Source organism: Typopeltis vanoorti, chromosome 17 (genome assembly GCF_054136105.1).
Source record: "Typopeltis vanoorti isolate ZY-2024b chromosome 17, IOZ_Tvanoo_1.0, whole genome shotgun sequence".
NCBI lineage: Eukaryota > Metazoa > Arthropoda > Arachnida > Uropygi > Thelyphonidae > Typopeltis > Typopeltis vanoorti.
This window is the reverse complement of record NC_143565.1, coordinates 99715178-99727637: the sequence shown is the minus strand read 5'-3', so window position 1 is coordinate 99727637 and position 12460 is coordinate 99715178. Positions and strand designations below refer to the sequence as shown.

Sequence of the window (12460 nt, the reverse complement as noted above, 5' to 3'; positions counted from 1 at the left end):
AATTGATTCGATGCAACATTTTCTCTTATCTAAAAGCTGGACTTTGTCATCATCTGATATATCTTTATAATGTTGTGGTAAAACGCCCTTTCTTGATAAGTGGCATCTTATTCTATTGGTGAAAGGGATCGCTTCCCTTTCGTCAGTAAATCATGCATCAAATAATTTCGGAAATATATTAGCTTTCTCGTTTTATTTCACTTTTTGTGTCTCTTAGAAATGGTCAGGAGTTGTGTTTAATATAAAATGATAAAAACTGCAAAATGGGTTTGCTTTCATCACCCGAAGAATTATAACTTTTCTAGACTTTACTTCAGCCATCTCCCGAGTTAGTCGATCTAGCTACTATAAGTTTTTTTTTTTCCCCAAGGAAACCTGTTTTTAACTTTGCATTAAAAAATACACCGAGTAACTTATACTCTTACACACGACGATACGAGCGTTGGGGTTTATGGACACGATGCTTTCGTTTGGCTGTCATGATCTCTCCCTCATGAAAAACCTTGATGCATTGATAGCTTGTGCATCCTCTCATTGAGCTGAACGATACAGAATGATTGTTCACCAACTTTCAAAAAGTTGGAGCTAAAGGAGCTCCGTCTACTTCTTTTCGGGAATAAAAGACGCTAGAGGATTTATTTCTATTATTTTTATTTTACTTTCTTGGTTCCCTATTGTACTATACAATTGTTCAGCAAAAAATTTAGATTTTTCCCACTAAAGTAAATTGTAGCAATACCTCCGAAATAATTACTCAACACTCCCGTTTTTTTTTCTTTCTAACCCATGTAAATGAGTTCAAAACTATGTTATGGGCCGCAGTTGAAAAGTTTTTGATCAGCAGGTTTCCGATCTAACCTGATCGCGTTTTTTTCAGACAAAACTTTCAAACTATACTCATCTACCATTTAGGAATTTTCTATCTATGCATATTTTGTTCCTAAAATTTCTGTGTGTGTGTGTGTGTGTGTGTGTGTTGAGTTCGCGCGTACGTTGTTCGCTTCCAAAGGGTTCTTGTGAACAAAGATCAGGATCTGTGTAAGTTAGTCAAAATTTTGCATGTCTTTCTTTTTAAATAATCCCCCAAGCATCTTCAGTTTAACACAGCACACTGTCCTACTCAAAAATAGGGTGGACTTCTTAATTCCATAAAAGTGGCACATTACAGGAAGCTTTGCATTACTCACATTACCCAGAAATCTTGCATATCCAACGGTGTTCATCTTTCTACTCTTTACAACCAAAGGTCATAGTTCATACCTGGAGAAAGCTCGAAATCATTACATCACTACCACCAGAGTTTATAGGATGATGCACTAGTATAAGGGGATCTTCAGTTATCTTTCACTCTCCCTATCCGACTGAAAGATGGTGTACTGTTAGTCATCAGCTTCTAGTTCCCTACAGGCCAGTCACGACGTTCATTGTACAAATCTAGCTGAGCTGTTGAATTCATTTATTCATCAGTAATTCTGACAGAGTCTTAAGGTTCACAGTCTCCCAAGTATCTTTCGTTTCCATAACCATTTTTTAAATAGTTATTAAACCATTTAAAAAAAATTTTAAAGCCGGATTAAAAAACCTGATTAAGGTTCTTCAAGTCCAAGACGGGATTCAAACTCAGATCTTTCTAGCCAAAGGGCATCGTGAAGAAAGAAAGAACTACATAGGCTCTTTGAGCTGTGCTGTCGATTGCCATAATAAATATTTGGCTCATGTGCAGTTGACTTTCCATAGAAACAGAGACAAGAGAATAAGACAAGTATCTACTTTGATTTTGTCGATTTTGCAGGCATACGACAAGGTGCCTAGAGAAAACTTTTCAAAACACTACAGTTATTTGGAATAAATGTAACATTATGCAGAGCAATATATAGTCTATATTTAAGTTGTAAGTCAGCAGTTAGAAACTGAAATAAATACAGAAAGAATATTTGATATGAAATCAGATGTAAAACGAAAGTGCACACTATTTCATGTTTTATTCTTTATCTATATGGATTGCATTATGAAAGAAAGTGGTATTGAATCAAAGATATCGTACCTACCTCTTTGCTTTGTTCAGATGATATTGTAATTCAAGGTTCTCTGACTAGATCTCAAAACAGCTATAACAAATTTAGAATGAAAATCAACAATAAAAATTCATAAAAATAATTTAGTGAAGTTGGCAAGTTAAATCTGGAAATAGACAACAGAATAAGCAAAACTGGTATGTGGGTAGCCAGCTAAATAAAGATATATGGAAGAAGAGAGAAATTACCCAAAACACCAAACGAGCAGTATATATGACGGTGTTCAAACCAATTTTGAGTTGGATTAGAAATAAAAGACTTTATCAAAGACTAGAGACCAAAGATATGAGGGTGGTTCTAAGAAAAATTAGGGGACTGACCAGATGACATCATTGGAAGAATCATATTAAAAATGAAGATATAAGAAAGGAATTTGACATCGTTAACATTCAAGAATGTGTGGGCAGAACTTATCTAAGGTGTGTGTGGCCACTTAAGTAGAATATGGGTAAGGCAAGGTTAAGGCAAGACTCATCGGATGACTTAGGTCGGCGGATTGATTCAATTCGAAGTGTCTTAGAAGTAGGAAATGTTAAATATGCAATATTGGAATATTGACAAGTAATAGACTAATTTGGAGGTAAAGTGTGGATAGGAGCTTAATTATAATGAAAACTTAATCATGTAGAGCTGTCGTAGTAGCCTGAACACCCCCTTTAAGGCACATATCAAAAAATTGATGATGATTACTTTCTACATTAAATGGATCGATTAAAAATTAAAAATAATTAGTAATCTTTTAATAATCTTTAAAATCATTAATCTTTAATTGTGTTCAAGATTCATAAATATATAAATTAATGATTTAGTCGATGATGTTTTAGCATGCAGAAATAGAGGTTTTTTTTTTTTTTTTTTTTAAAGGATGCATTTTTATTTTAATAAGTTGTATGTTGCAGTCCTCTTAACAAAAGAAAAAAAAAGCGAATAAGTGAAAAATAAAAGGACACCAAAAACTCCATAATCTCAAAAACACTTTGAGAAACTTTACATGCGCGTGCCCTTTTGGTGAGTTTAACTTTTCAATTCAAATTTTCGCTCTATCTGCATGTTTCTGAAATAACGTTTTCGTTGCAATGAATTACAACACACGAAGCTTTGTTTTCGTGCCACTTTCTCAAGTCATGAATAATTGATGGATGTGTCTGTTCCCACGCGCTGTGGGTTGTGTGGCTGCTGTTGTCCTTGCCAAATTAGAGGATAGCGAGGAGGAAGAGAATGGGATTATCTATCCTTTGCGAAGACACGCATTTATTTTTAACTTGACCTATAAAATGCTTGATTTAACTCGGGGAGGGGGGGGCGTAAAGTAGGTTGGTAAGTTTGTTGCTCTAATATTTCTTGTATATCTTTCTTATAATTTTTATAATCTCTTATATGATCACTGGAGTTAATTCCTACTTTTATTGTAAAAACGTCACATTTCTTTGTGCGCTCTCTCTCTCTCTCTCTCTCTCTCTCTCTCTCTCTCTCTCTCTCTCTCTCTCTCTCCCTTATTTGTATTTTAATTCCTTTCATAAGTAATATCAGAGAACGCCACCCCTGTGTGAACCAGAAAATCTTTCAGAAAAAATAAACGTTTATGACCTTATAGATAAAAAATAATAAATAATATTATTAATTATATGAAGAGCCAAAGGCTTCAATTCGGCGACATAAACTTATTTAAGTTAAGGGATATTACATCCCATATTGTTTCATAGCCGAGTAAGAAACTCAAAGAGTTTCATGCCGAATATAGTAATAAATAATAGTTTTATTGTTACAATATGGATTAGAGAATATATTTAAAGGTCAGCTCAGAAAAGTCTCAGTGAAGCTCAGCTCAATGATGACACAAGTTCTGAGTTGTTCATTGAGCACGGTGAAAGTACCACTATAAAATTATAAAAATAAAACCTTATAGTATGAAAATAAAAAAAGTGTATGTGTGTAAATTTAGTCACTAGAGAAGTACTAGTTGATATAATAGGATTAATGTTTCTATCATACTAGGACTAAGAAGGATTGTTATAGGAATTGTCTCCTGTGTTGCTAATCGACGTAAAGGTTTTTCTGTGTTTTGACTGCCAGTTAGGTAATCCTTTAATTAGTAATTAACTAGTATGGATATGTTATTGATATTAGTGTTTACTCTTATTATTACTAATAAATTATCAATAAGAATTATTAAAAGTAGTTCGAACATTCAAGGATAATACTAATTTGACGAGATATTTGAAAATATGTAATTAGCACTATTGAACATGTTATTGTTATTATTTTTTATTTTGTATATGTATAAAAGCAGAGAGAAAAATAAATCGATGAGAGGAAATACAAGAAAGGCATTATAAATATGAGAAAGGTACAAGCCACTCCTATTGAAGACCAAATGTAGAAAGAGAACAACTCATTTCGGTTCCCACTAGAGTGTTTCCTAGTATAATAGATTGACTATTGATATTTGAGGTTCATTTTTCTCCAGATGCTTCGATTTTCCTCTCAAAAACATGAATACATACGATTTAAATAAAGAGTTACTGCAGTAGCGACACCTGATGGACTTGGAGTTCATGAGAAAGGCTTGAGTAATACAACAACGACGCAATGAAATTATTGCAAATGCGTTTTTAATTGAAAAAAGGTCTGCAAATTAAATGAAATCTGGATAACTATCTTTATTATTTTTTAAAGCCTTTTCACATGTTTTTTCTTCTCATTTTATTAAGAAAAAGGAAAGTTGGTTAATCAAGGCAATGTAATTCAGCATTATTGGCTAATTGATGTTAAAACCTCTCACGCTATTTTCTTTACTACTTAAGTTTTTTTGACACCGACCAAGAGACTTATGGAAAATAAGACTTTCAGTCAGACGACAATGGCTTATGGGGAGATATTCAGTTGTTTGCTGATGATGCAAAGTTGGGCAGCACAATAAAAAAATCAAGCTGATGTTGAAAGTTTGCAGGATGATTTAAATAAGGTGGTAAAATGGGCAAAAGATAATGGATGTTAGTTCAATGTGGAAAAGTGTAAAGTCATCCATTTTGGGATTAAAAGATTACCAGCTGTGTAGTACATTGATGGAAAGGTACTCCAAGAGATTGATGAGGCTAGGGACTTAGCGGTGTTGGTAGATAGGGAGATGAAGTTCAGAGGACACATTGCTAAGGTGTCCAAGATGTGCACATTGCTAAGGTGTGCACATTGCTATGGTGCACAATCCTATGTGCACATTGCTAAGGTGCACATAGGATTACTTGGTGTTGAGGAACACATTGACATCCAAAGATAAAGAGGTTATTATTCCCTTTATAAAGCGTTGATACTTCCACATTTGGATTATTGTGCTCAGGTCTGGTCACCTGGATTCCTTGGAGATGAGGAGGCTGTGGAGAGCGTTCAGAGAAGAGTGACCAATTTGGTGAGTGATGTAAAAAATGCTCCCTAGATTGATAGATTGAGAGCTTGTAGATTGCAGAGGTTGGATGATAGGCGAAGAAGAGGTGATATGATAAAAACATTTAAATTACTGAAAAGGTTTTATAGGATTGATGCAGGGGAAATGTTTCAGCTGTGTGATAGTGATGGAAGAACAAGTGGTCATCCCTGGAAATTAAAGAAGAGTGGGTTAACAAAGGTGTCAGAACAAGGTTTTTTGCCTGGAGGGTGGTGAATGAGTGGAATTCATTGCCTGACTTAGTTGTGAGCTCTTCGTCTGTAAATGAATTCAAAAAGAGATATGACAGATATTGTTTTGCTAGTTTGGATCTTCCGCAATGAGTCTACTGACTCTATGGAGATACCCGTAATAATAATAATAATAATAATAATAATAATAATAATAATAATAATAATAATAATAATAATAATAATATACGCTTCTTGACAAAAGTTTGTGTCCTTTAAGTAATCCTAGCTCGTATTCTGGTAATTTTCGGTCAGTTTTGTACCTTTTTTTTAATAGCCAAACAGCAAAACAGAGTATATTGTTTTGCTGTTTGGCTATAAAACATTACTGGATATTTATCTAATTATTTCTTTCAATAGATATTATTTCTGGAAAAATTTCCATGTGACTATTTTTCCTAATTTTTTAGGAGTAGCCTTTTTTTATGATGTTGTTGGTTTTTTACTCAATTTTTAGGGCATCAGTGATGTTTTAAAGATATGAATATATGAAGAATGTAAGAAAGGAATAAATTTGGACAAATATGTAGAACTTTTCTAATAATGATAAGTCTGGAAAGTAGGTTGACAATCAGAGCAGTCGTGGCCGAGTGGTTAAGGCGATGGACTTGAAATCCATTGGGGTCTCCCCGCACAGGTTCGAATCCTGTCGGCTGCGGATATTATTTTTCAAGAAAAAATGCCCTTTTTTTTTATAAGGCTGTTCACACCAAAAAATTAATTTTTCTATTCTGATTAATTAACAAAAGTCTGAGACGTTTCGATTTTCATTGTTATTACCAGAAATGGCGCAGAGCTTATAAGACCTTGTGCATAAAAATTGCCTTGATGGACCGATTTCATTCTACATTGGAATGTTAACATATCAAATACTCGTGGGGGGGATTCAGTTTCCCTTTCCACATTTTGATTGGTGGCTTATTATACTATCAATTCGACATTTCATAGTTTTAATTTTAAATTCAATCAATATTGTTTTGTGTGTATGAAACAAGAATAAAAATGTCCAAAATACAACGCATTAGTACAACATGCGAAATAAAAACAGTTTTAAAAAAAAATGAAATGATTTATGAAGAATGTCACGAAAAATGAATGGATTAAAAAAAGATCAGAATGGAATCATCATATCCCTAAAAAGAATAGTTACACTAGTATTAGACTGGTAATCGAATATGAAAAACAATTCTCAATGCAACAAGCTAAAGCTAAAAAAAAAAAAAAAGATAGAGTTGAAAAAAGGTGACGTTTCTATAAGCAGTCTTGGCTGAGTGGTTAAGGTGATGGATTAGAAATCCGTTGGGGTTGGAATAATAATAAAAAAAAAAAAAACAGTAAACTCAAAGTGAAAAAAAAATAATAGTGACGTGCTTATGGCATCATCGTCAATAATAATGTTGTTAATTGAAAAATCAATATGTATGAATCAGCATTAATACCCATGGCTGAAAATCTTCAACTAGAAGAATTCAAATATCTGAGAATTAAAGCATTGAGATTTCGGCCACAACCACACATCGTTTAAGAGCCTCTGCTATAAATTAGTTATAATTTATAACTTAGGAAATTAGTTAATAATAATAAGAAGAAGAAGAAGAAGAAGAAGAAGAAATACGCAGCTTGTGTGGTTTCTTAATAATTCCATAATGGCAGGTCTACCGAAAATTATGTGCTCAATTAATTACAGACAATTTTCAATTGTCTGTAATTAATTGAGCTCAGGCAAGTATAGGTTAATTTATATCCTAGAATCTAGATGAAAAGGTCTCTGAGTCCGCATTTCAGCAAAACGTATAATAATATATAGAAATAAATACTAGTTACGCTTAGGAAAATTGGAGGGGGAGGGGTGAATGTACCTTGACGATAGTGAGAGGTTTAGGAAACTACTAAGTTCCAAAATTTAGAGTCAAAGAAGTGCTACGTACTTCTGTTAGCGTATGAGTATCACGGGTTCATAGTGGTAATGATAATATATTTTATTTCATAATATACGACATCTAGATTATTTTTCATGACTTAGTGCGAGACCTTGGAGGCTGACGTGGCCTAAGAAAAAGAAAAGAAAAAAAAAAGAAGAAAAAAAAAAGAAAGAAAAGCACCATGCGTATCTAATCTAATTCAACATGTCATACAAAGATATTTGTATGATTTTTACACAATTTTTAGGCTAATTTTAATCTCATTAACAGCAAGTTTCTTTTCCCTAAATAAATATTCCCGTGATCTATGTCATAAATCTTTGGATAAAAATTGATTTCAGGAATAAAAAGTGAAATAAAAAGAACATATGTATAAAAGTCGAAAGCCCATACGTGCATTCAAAATGGGGGATTCTTATATTGCTTTTAACGACGGTGAAATTCTTTAGAGTTTCATAAGTACTTGTCATTTTACAGTTATTCTTTTTATTCAGTTATTTATTCATTTTTATTTGTTGGTGAGTAGCAAAAATTTAACTACCGGTTCTCTTTGCTTATGTGGTGATAAAAATATACTCATAAAATAAAAAAATAAAAAAAAACTGATTCCCTTATAGGCAATCAATAGAGCGTGAACGGTTTGGAAAATATAGTTTATTTGTTTATCAAAATTATGATATTTGTGTTCAAAACGGCTGCATGCTCCGAAACTAAACTGGCTGAAGAAAGAAACGTTACAGCAGGGACTTTATCCGGGTCTCTTTTCAGCCAATTCTTCCTCTGTTAGTCGATTTCTGGAAGTAATAACAGTTTTTTTTTGTTTTGTTTTTGCTTTACCCTAAATAAGCTAGAATTTTTATCCTCGCAATTCAGAAAACCTGACTGTAGACCTCGCACTGTATTCACGCAAAACTACTAGTTAAGATTAGGAACACAAATCACGGCTTATTTATTTATTTATTTTAAAATAAGTAAATTGCACCTATCGGTTATTAGTACCGTGGATGGGCTAAGGGTTAGATATTATGTGAAGCTACTCTAGACACCAAACATTAAACTTTTAGGGAAATAAATTAGGGAATTCTTCCCCCCCCCCTCCAGTTATACGTCGCGATTATGGTTCTGATGAAGTTGATTATGAGGGAGTAGCAGCTACAATTTTTCAAGATTTTTTATTATACTTGGCTTTTGGAAAGAATAAGTAGTTTCAAATATCGTGATGTCATTTTAATTGTCGCATTTTCGGGATTATTTATCATATGAATGTATGGGAACCAAATCAACACTTTATTTCGAACATTACTCAAATAACGACAGCCCACATAGCGCTGCTGCTTCTTACTGTATAGATTAGGCCTAAGAATCTGTTATAGCTCAGTAGATTCGCTTTGAATAAACCTAATTTTGGTAATGATATTCCATAACATCCCATTAACTGCGTGTGCCCTCTAAACAGTGTTATTATTATCGTTATTCCCTTCCCCCCCCCTTTTTTTTTTCTTTTGTAAGGATGAAAAATCGAATTTTCTGGAAGAGAAATACTACCACGCTCGTACGAAGAAAAATATCTTTCGCTTAGGAGTCATTAAAAAATTTCGACTGGTCCTTGAAGCAAAGATCTTTCCAGTTGAAGGACATCGTTGCTATGGTGACGTTCTCGTGTATTTTGATTATGACTATTTGAAGCGAGAATACATATGCATTAAGCAGACTATGAGATAAACTAACAAACCATTTCTGTTAAAATGGCCTTTGAACTTCAACTTCGTATCCATATTTAAACTCCACAATCCCTAGATGGTCAGTTTCATCTAGCATAATCCTGTCAATATAATACGCCATTGGATATCTAATCACGCCAAAGTGCATGACTTTATATTTACATTTACTGACATTAAAGTGACAGCCATTTTCAAATGTTCACAATTTCAGCTCATTATAATAATAATAATAATTATTATTATTATTATTATTATTCCTGACACCTCCAAGGAGTCCAAAGACTCATCGCAGGAGGACACCTACAACTGTCTCAACCACCACATCGAACCTCTACTACGAATCATCTTCATCAACGCCATCTACCGCCCAATTTCGGCTTATTCAAATAATTTTGCCTATCTTTCTATTCGTGATTTGCATGATCAGCAAATACCTGTATGTTTCCTGTCAAATCCTTCTCAATGTCATTAATGTAAAGATTGAATAAGAGTGATCCAAGGACTGATCGCTGGGGTACCAATGGTCACCTTTAATTTTACATACTGATATCGCCCATACATAAGGTGACCTTACTCCCGATTTTTAGGTTTGTGTCCTGCTTTTCTCAGAAAAGCTGGCAAGACACCAAAATTTCCCACTTTTTTGAGCTCACTCAGTCATCAACATACGATCGCTAGCATAAGGCATGTACGCGCATGGCTATACGATTATGCACAACATTACTCATATGTAGTAATATATATCACCGCTTATTGATGACGAGCGGTGATAATTTTGCTCTATATTTTCTCTTCGTCGCACTTTTTTTAAGCATTAATGAGTTAATACATTGTATTTTTATTCTAAAAATAAAGAGACAAAAACGGAAGTGTACTTTTAATAGCGAATTACAGGAAAAAATATAGTTGTCAAATGAATAATAATTTTCATTATTATTGTACAACTACAAAACGTCTTGGGTACATTTTTTTATTACAAGTTATGAAAAATATCTTGGGGATATGGGGGGGGTTAAAGTGTCCGGCTTTTGTATCAAACAAAAATGGTCACCTTATCCATATCAGTTTTTGATCTGTCAGTCAGCCAATCTGTTATCCAGTCTAGTAATTTATAATCTACTCCCATATCCTAAAACTTATGCAACTGCCTTTCCTGTTGTATGCTGTCAAAAGTCTTAGCAAAGTCCAAAATTATCCTGGTGTATCCATTTCCCTTGTCTAACACAACGATAACATTATTATAAATGCGAGCAAGTTGCTCAAACACCATTAGTAAACTCATGCTGTTCATCGCAAAGTAGAGATTCTCTGTCAACCTATTTATGTAGGCCAACTTTTCTAAAATCTTCACACTATCACTCCAGAGATCAGTAGCGCACTGATCTCTGGGGGGGGGGAGGCAAGTTGAATAGACGATTTGAGAATAAATACACACTATACATCACATACGACCGATGACTGAGCATCTGCAATGATCGCTAATTCATAAGCAGTATAGAAATAAAACACACGACACAACATAAATAAAAAAAAATGAATTTTAATTAAGAAAAGATTTTTTTTGGAAAATCTTCTGGTGTTTTTTCATTTTTCTTTTTTGGGGACAGAGCCGCTTCCCCCCCCCCCCTCTCCTTTGGGTGCGTCACTGATCTGAAATCACAAAACCACAAACTGTACATTTGATGAAGTTCTTTATGCTGCGCAAATAAAAACAAAATATTCTTCGCCGAAAATAATCATGCCTTCAGACTTTTTTTCAATTTTTTTTAAGTTTAACATGAGAGAAAAGTCGTCACCAGGATGAGGGACAAAATAGCAAACTTACTATATAATATTATTCAGTAAGGTGGTGGTTATTTGACAGTGAAATAAACTTACATGAATCCGTCCATTTCAATTTACTCAAAATGTTTTAAACTGTGTTTTCGAAAGCACATGTTTCATTTCCATCAAGTTCCATTAAATACACAGACTTTGTACAACTTTAATTGAAGAGAAATTCCAAGATCGCCGTCAAAAATTAGATTTTGCATCAATGTAGAACAAAGTTGAATTTTTTTATAATTTCTCCAGAACCAGGGCGAATATGCAGGGTGTGCTCGGTGTACACGGAATAGCAATATCGTTGATATTATATTTTTGCATTTATTCCTGTTAACGATCTTCCAAATTGTTTCTGGCTTCGCATCATACCTAAAATTAAATCCATAGCTTCATGAAGAGAACACTTTTAGACACGTAAACTTTGCATCACATTCGCGTTAAGGGTAGGGAATGAGGAATGAGGAGACCAGACCTGGGCACAATAGTCCAAGTGAGATCTTATCAAGGCCTTGTAAAGAGGCAAAATGACATCCTCATCTTTACATGTCAAAGTTCGCTTCAGCATTGAAATTATCCTCTAAGTTGTAATTGCAATCTTTGTTAAATGTCCATGAACTTCATTAGTTTCTTCTAGCATAATCCCACCAATATAATACGACATTGGATATCTAATAATGCCAAAGTTCATGACTTTACATTTACTAACATCCATTTTCATATGCTCCCAATTCCAGCCTATTCAAATCATTCTGCAAGTTCTGCATATCAATAGCATTCCTGATTGTTCTACCTATCTTTGCATCATCCGCAAATAGCTGCGTGTCGCTTGTCGAATCCTTCCCAGTATCATTAACATACAGATTGAATAGCAGTGGACCAAGCACTGATCATTGTGGTACACTACTTGTTATTACCTTAAATATTTCAGACTCGCATCTTGCATCGTATACCACTTTTTGATGTCAGTCAGCCATCCTCTTATCCATGCCAATAATCCAATCCCATATTCTCAAATTTATGCAACAGTCTTCCATGATGCATTCTCTCAAGTCATGAGCAAAATCCAAAAGTATCATGGTGTATCCATTCCCCTTGTCTAGTTCAATGGTAACATTATTATAGAATGTGAGAAAGTTGCTAAATCATGACCATCCCTTCGTAAACTAATGCTGTTCATTGCAAAGTAGAGATTCACTGTCAACCCATTTCTGAATGCGAGCCCTAACCAATTTTTCTAAAACGTCCA

At 33.9% G+C, this 12460-nt stretch overlaps 1 non-coding gene across 1 annotated transcript; it reads left to right on the top strand.

Annotated features, from left to right (window-relative positions):
* Positions 1-6323: 6323 nt before the first annotated feature.
* On the top strand, positions 6324-6405 carry TRNAS-UGA (transfer RNA serine (anticodon UGA)). The gene has a single exon. It is a non-coding gene; the product is annotated as a tRNA-Ser (tRNA).
* Positions 6406-12460: the final 6055 nt, after the last annotated feature.